We start from the raw sequence: 7,940 nt of genomic DNA, 5'->3' as shown, positions 1-7,940 counted from the left end.
TCTCACTCTTTCTTGTTGGTTGATTGCATGATCAAAATAATCATCATCTCCTTCAGAGAATTGGTGGAACATGTTAAAATTTTCAGAAAAAAAGCTCCTTGGTTGACACTGGTCAGGAGTGCAACTTTCTAGTTTAGTTTGCAATAAATCATGTCCCAAACTAAGCGAAAATAAAACAACTAGACACTGAAGGATTAATTGTTTTAAGACATAATGTGCCTCAATATGTTTCTGATCTTCTTGGCTATTGAAATGTTCCTTAGGTACGCCTTTGGTGTAATTTCTTTAGATTCAAGATGAGGTCGCATTTTTATATTTTGTTCTAATTATTATTAGTGCACATGTAGCTAGGCATGATTTTAGCACTTGTTTGAGCTAATATTGTCATAATTACAGCAACTACGCTTTAGTGAAGTACATCCAATTCCTACGTACACTGGTCCAAACGTACCAACAACAAGCAAAGTTCGGCTAAGAGGTGCGCTGGGCTGTAGGCCCATATGGTACCTCCCTATATTTTCATGTGAAACAACATATATATGGAAGAGTTCAATACACCCTTAGGTTCTACACGATGGAATATGTTTATGCCACAAATTTTGATTAAATGAATGTGTTGCTCCCTTGAATGCGTCTGGCTTGGTGGCTAGCTTCCTACCCCCCGCCTCACGTAAGCACGTACGATCGCCATGATTGAGCTCATGACCATCCATTCCAGTGGGTATCACCGAGGCAACAAAACAAGCCACGCACATAGCTTGTTTAACACAATTCACAAACCAGATCGCCAAGAGGACGACTACACCATTAGTTATATATAACACCCTCGTGCTTGCTTTGTACTCACTCTGTCCCCAAAAAGCCAATTCTCCGGTTTTCGTGTCCAACGTTTGACCATCCGTCTTATTTGAAAAATTTTCAGAAAATTAGGAAAAAAATTAGTCACACATAAAATACTATTCATGATTTATCATCTAATAAAAACAAAAATATCAATCGCAAAAAAAATTTGAATAAGACGAAGAGTCAAAAATTGTAGATAAAAAGTGAAAAATTGGTTTATTTTGGAACGGAGGAAGTAGCCTCTTACACTCCACCTTGCTGATAAGTCGATCTCCATCTTTCTCCTCGTGTACGTCCTTATCACTCCTGCTACTACTGCATGCCAGCCAGGAGATCGATGGATCGTTCTGCTAGAGAAGTTGATAGTGGTAAGCCTCCGGGGAAGGAGTGGAGGCTGGCAGACGAGCAGTGTGAGCTCCAGGAGGAGTGGTTCCAACGCCACGAGCCTCAAATCTCCCTCTAAACTATACACAATATGTATGTATAGCAACATCAACTAGTTTGTGTGTGTGCTCACCTAACTATTCGTTGATCATGATATGGATTGAATCAATGCATGCACCCTTCTTTATATGGTTTCAACATTGAATTGTTAGGCTATCAACATTTTTTTTTATAAATATAATTCTAGGTATTTTTATCTTTGGATTAGCACGCCAATTGCCAAAATACTGTCTAATTAAATTGCCTACATACTCCCTCCAGTCATAAACACAGCACTTGCTCTTATTATTAATTAATAGTATAAAACCAACGAAAAATGTAGGACCGACATAATATTTGAAACTATTTTCAAAGGAAAATCTATCTATATCAATTTTAAAATTTGATTTCAAAATAATCAAAATAATATTGAAGATCAATATTTAAACATGTTGAACACACATGTTCCATAACATTCCATATTTGTGACTTGAGGGAGCATGTAAAAGCATCATAAATATTTACTATTAGCATATTTATACAAGATTAGAGATGGGTAGAAATATTTAGTTGTTAGCACCTCAGAGAGGGTATCTTATACACCACATATATTCACTTATGGAAGTAAAAATGTTGATATAACATGCCCAAAAAAAAAGCCCTATTTCAACTTGCTTAAGCTGAATAGCTTTCTACTTATTATCCACACAACACTTCCAAAAAAACATGTTTTTCTCCTTCATACTTCCATGCTCCTCTTTATAATTCGAAAGAAAGGATGCATCACACTGATCCTTATTAACCCATTTTGGTAAGTGTATAACACACATCAAAGTTCAAAGTTTATGCACTATGTCAACATACACATATATGTCTTAGAATTACAAGAAGTATTTGAATCGATACCCACAATTATTTATGTTCTTAGAACAAGAAGTATTGTCAATTAGAAATAGGATCTGTTCTCCACATTTATATGAAATACTTAATATCATTTAGATCATCAAGTAATGATATATTTTAATATAGTCATACACACACAGGCCCACATTCACACATATTTAGACATGTAACTCATTAGTTTCTCACTTGACTTATTTTTATCTTCACAAGATATGGTTTACCTGGGAGCTAGCTAGTTCCCCTTGGCTACTTAATATACATTACACACTTTGCGACGTATGTGAATACCACTCAAAATAATTTTTGTTGGCATCTTTTGTGAAAACCACTTATGAACCAAAGATTCCAAAATAAATAGTTATATTAGTGTTTGATACCCTTCAATATCTTCATTATTATTCAAGTTTGGCCACTGGTGAGAAGGTTTTACCAGCCACAACTTTTCAAACCTTTTTGTTATAAAGTGTGTAATGCGAGGAAACAATGAGATTTGAAGTGTCAAGAAGGTCAATGTTCAAAAGTGGGCTTCCAGCCACAAGGAACATTGAGAGGTTAGAGTTGCTTGATTATATTGAACACACCCTTGGAGTCAATTTTATTGGGGGTGATCATATGCTGAAGGTGCAGTTTACTCTTGAACACCCTGTTCAAGGTTTTTTTTCTGTTATTTCGCTGCAAGAACTTAATTTGTGATACACAATATGAATATAGACCTATTTTTAATATAACAATATATATATATATATACACACACACACTATACAGCGCCGCAGGTGCTGTTTAGTATGTAGCGCGTGACACATTTTCCATATCCCGTCCCCACAAACTGACCGCCCCTGCTTCCAACCACCGCTTGCATGTTGACTATCACGTTAAATTTTTACTAACGACTACGACAGGCTCCACCCGTGTCCACCGCCCGAGCTTGTTGGCTAATAAGTTTTTTTTACTAACGATTGCGATGGCCTGCACCTCATGTCCATCGCCCACGCCCGTTGGATAACAAGTTAAATTTTTACTAAGACTGCGACGGTCTCCACCGCGCCCACCGTCCGCGCATGTTGTCTAACACATTAAATTTTTACTAACGATTGTGATAGCCGTAAGTAAGTTTTTTCCTCGTCTTCTTTAGATTAACTCGTCGTAAGTAAGTTTTTTCCTCATCTTCAATAGCTAAAAAAATCATGCATACATACTTATTAGTTAAGTTTTTACTAAACGTGCATAGAACGTAATACAACATATCATCTAAACACTAGTTAAATTTTTACTCATCATCACATATCAGTTAAAAAAATACTCATCATATAAACTATTTGTTACCATTGAGTCTCTGCACCTATCCTTTTTTCTCAAAACACGGATTTGGCTTAGGATTGCCCCTTTTTAATTCCAGGGTTTCTCTAGATTTGGAAGTTACCACTTAGCATGTTTCCATACCAAGGCTCAATATAATCAAGTCCGTAGCGTCTACCGATTTCGCCATATCTCCATTTTCTTTTTCTTTGAGACCAGGATTCCTTGTGCAATTTCCTCCATCTGTTAGTTTTTTTGGAATCGTTGAATTCATTAATCGATGTAGTCTAGCGGTTCGTCTTTAGTTGAGAGACTCCGCTTATTGCAATTCAACATTGAATTGATTCTATCGTTGATGTATTTGCAATTCAATGTGAATCAATACATCCCAAGGTTTTTCTCCCCCCACCTACCGCGTTACTTTTTTAGAGTATTCAAAATCATACTTGATATTCATTCTTTTTTTGCTAATCAGAATTAGCAATTTCATTTGCTATGATTCTATGTTCTCCTTAGTGAAATATTAATCATTAAATTATTAACAAATAACAAAAAAATATCTCAAAAAAGTCTGTAATGATGGACTGAAAATACCAAGAAATTCGCGTGTTCTCTTTATTATGTCTTTCATATATATATATATATATATATTATTCTTTTCCATGTGTTAGATTATTCGTCAGAGCCATATCAAATTCAAAATATCTAAAATCAAATTCAATATAGAAATTGGAATAGATTCTATTCTATTAGAAAAATAGAGTTGCGAATTAGAGAAAAAAAATAAAGTTGCGAATTAGAGAAAAAAAATAAAGTTCAAAAAAAATCTATCTAACTTTATGAAGTTCTAGTATTTTTTTTCTAAGTAGAATTTTACTCAACGCCTAAACATATCAGTTAAAAATCTACTCGTCGTATACATCCTAATCAGTTAAATTTTTCTCTCTAGTGTCCGTAGTCAGGAATCACTATGTAAAAGTTGGAAAAAACATACATCCGAAAGTAAACATTTAACTGAAGAAAAAAACGCAACACTGAAGACCTTTTAAATGCTGCCAGCATCCCTGAGTTATTTTTTTACTCAGTGGTTAAATAGTAGAAACCCAATTCTCACAGTACTAAGCGCCAATTGTTCTCTGGGTACAGTATGCGTTAAATTTTTACTATGAAGGAGGATGCGCGCGGGGGAGGTGGGGGTGAAACTGGCGGAGGGAGTCGTCTGTGAGATGCGCTACCTTGTTTCGTAGCGCACAATGCTTCTGTGTCGCGCTATGTAGCGCGACCATGTGTGTGTGTGTATATATATATATATATATATATATATATATATATATATATATATAGCCTCTATTCACTATCAGGTGTAGCTACTCTCTTCATGTCTAAGATACAAAAACACTTTCATACATATTTCTGCTTTTTTCCAACGGAAAATATAAAATTCAAAACATATAGTTGTATCATTCAAATAAGATTTAACAGTGTCTATACATATATATATATATATATATGTGTGTGTGTGTGTGTGTGTGTGTTGTGTGTGGAGAAAAAACATTAGTAAAATTTCCATAATTAGCTTGGCACCACATCCTTACTTGCCACTAGAGATTCACATGAATCCTTATTTGTGAATAGTCATTGATAGAATTGGCCAAAACAAGGAAGCAAGTAACGATATTCAGGTCATGTATTAACATTTTCAAAATCCTTTTTTTGTGGTACTAACCATTATGTTTTGGTCATTATACGAGAACTACTCATGCATGGTGACCATCCACTCCGAAGCAATCGACGACCATCCAGTAACACTAATGATTGAGTCATTTCTGGTGGATGTTGCAGAGGGGAACACCAAAGATGACCATCCAGGAACATTAGGACCCTCTCGCTGATCATGTGTCCAAGGAGCGCCTCGCTGGCCGGCCCTTCATCTCACATTGCCTTCTTGCATGATTGATGATCAGAAGAATCTAGATATCAAATTGGAGGAATTTTATTTATTAAGATGCATATAAACAAAATGTTTCAAGCAAGAATTGACATAATGTCCAACTTAGGGAAGAAACAAATATACTACATGGTTTAAATTACATAACCTCATAGCACCAATAGGAAATGAACGTATATAATACACTGTCATACTATTTTTATGCAAACAATAATACACTACATTTTTGGCTCTGAAATGATTTTTATACGTTTACTTTGAAACTATATAGAATTCTTGTGATGCACATTTTTTTATTTTTAATTGATAATGCTTTACAATATTGGTTGACACAACTTATTTGAGTTGACAACATTTTTGAGTAGCCTCTGTAGCATTCGGGTCATAAAGTGTGGCTGTTTTCTAGGACTCAAATATCAGATTCAAATAGCTGATTAAAAAAATGGAGGGGACTAGGGGGAGAAAATTTGAAAGTGAACTAGGAGACCTCTAGTGCTTCGTGATATAGAAAAAATCACCAACTTTCTTCAAAATTACTTGTATACCGCCTAACTAGCCCAAATAGGAAAAAAACAAAAATATAAGAAATGCCATTGACAGTCACCTTATTCCATGTTTTGGTATTGACGAACGTAAGTTCTAGAAAATACCATCGTGCAAATCAATTATCCAAGAGATGCTACCGCCGCTCCATAAACCATTATTTTGTCAAAATAGCCAAAGTGCTCTCACCATCATAAAAAACCCAAATACTAATTCGTGTATCCATAATGAACAAAAACAAATGACCCGCTCCATGAACCACAACGGTAGGCCAAGTAGAGCGAGGCGTTGGAGCACAACAAAATGCAAGGGCTGATTGTGTTGTTGAGGCCCTATGTTAGCCCCTAGTTTTGACAATCGGAAACCTACATGTACACAATACCAATTCCCTTGATTAGTATTTTGGTACACTCATGACATAGATGGTAGACTGGCCTTGGGTTTAAATAACTATTACACTACAGAAAGATACATATGGGGTGATCTTTGACTTTGAGGAAGCCCAAATAGCTTACAAATGATAAAAAGATAGGTAAGTTAGACCAAGCCCAAGTGTGATGGTCATAGGTTCTTCACAGGCAACGACTAGGAACTTTATCCCTATGGTGCCTCCTGCGGTTCCTCCTCCTCGGGGTAGTGAGTGTATGGGTCACTCTCTTCTAACCATGAAGAGGGGGAATTATTCAAGGATGAGTATTTAAGTAGTAAGTACTTGCAAGTCACCACTATGATACGATTTATGCACGTAGGATGTAAGGGAGACTCAACATTATACGCATACAACTAGTTTTCGCAAAGCAGTTCACAAGCCTATGCCTAGTTATTTTTAGAGATCCATAACAAATGAGTCAAGTTTAATTCACACAAAAAGTTTATATCCACCTAGACAAGCTCTGGTTGGTTTGGTTTACCTTTGAATCCCAAACCAATTTTCCATTGGCACCATCTTTTCCTCATCCCATTGCAAAAAGACTCTCAACCAATTAACATCCCATCCACATCTCTACTCAACATCTCTACTCAAGTTTAAAACATTCAAAGGTTAGTCAAGATGTAGTAGAAGTTCTGGTGCTCCTTTATCAGTGAGCAGGGCTATCCAAATAGTTTAGTTTTGCTCACACTGCAGTGGATCTTTGCTTTACCTGTAATCAGCAGCCAGGCACAACACATGTGCCAATCCAGCCTAGTCTTTCAGATCCCCTAATGTTATGGCACCAGCTCCAGAGACTAGCTATGTGCTCCAATGCACCCTTTGTCACCAATTCCACCTTACTAGTGGTGCGAGGAGTCTTTGACACAAGTGGTACGAAGGAGCAGAAGCAAAATAAAGTTTTATGGACATGCCATTATCATCATTTTTCTATCCTCTCTTCTTCGTTATCAGATCTGACCATGGCTAGAGTGCCGCCCTAATAGGGTCACTTAATCCCCCTGGGTCTATACCCATGTAAGGAATACAACCGCATTGGGTTCGTTTCTAGCCAGTTTTCTTGACTCGATCCTTTGACAAGGGGTTGATGCTAACCTTTCCTAAGAACCACATAAATAGAGACATGTCACCTAGTCTAAATCAATGGTTTTATTAACAATTTGGTTTTTGCAAACAATTTTGCATACCATCAGTGAGTGGTATATCATGTCAGCTCCCGATCAACAACAACTATTTCCTACCCGAAGTAGTCATCACCCAATAATTGAAGAGTAAAAACAAGTGTATATAGCAGGGTATAACTAACTGGCAAAACTAAGCAGTGCTACATGATCAACATTACATATGGAAACAAGATAAATTATAAATATGGCATCGATATCAAGGTTGGTAAAATGAGCAGCATGTGTCGTTTTAATATAGCATGCAATTTATTTGTAAACAAAACATTTCATAATAGATACTACCATCGATTAAAACGTGTGTTGCAAAAGAGGTCTAACAAAAGGGAAAAATAACAAATATAAATAAAATGAGAAAAATATCAAACCAGTG

The sequence above is a fragment of the Oryza brachyantha genome, chromosome 6 (genome assembly GCF_000231095.2).
Source record: "Oryza brachyantha chromosome 6, ObraRS2, whole genome shotgun sequence".
NCBI lineage: Eukaryota > Viridiplantae > Streptophyta > Magnoliopsida > Poales > Poaceae > Oryza > Oryza brachyantha.
This window is presented reverse-complemented; position numbering follows the sequence as displayed.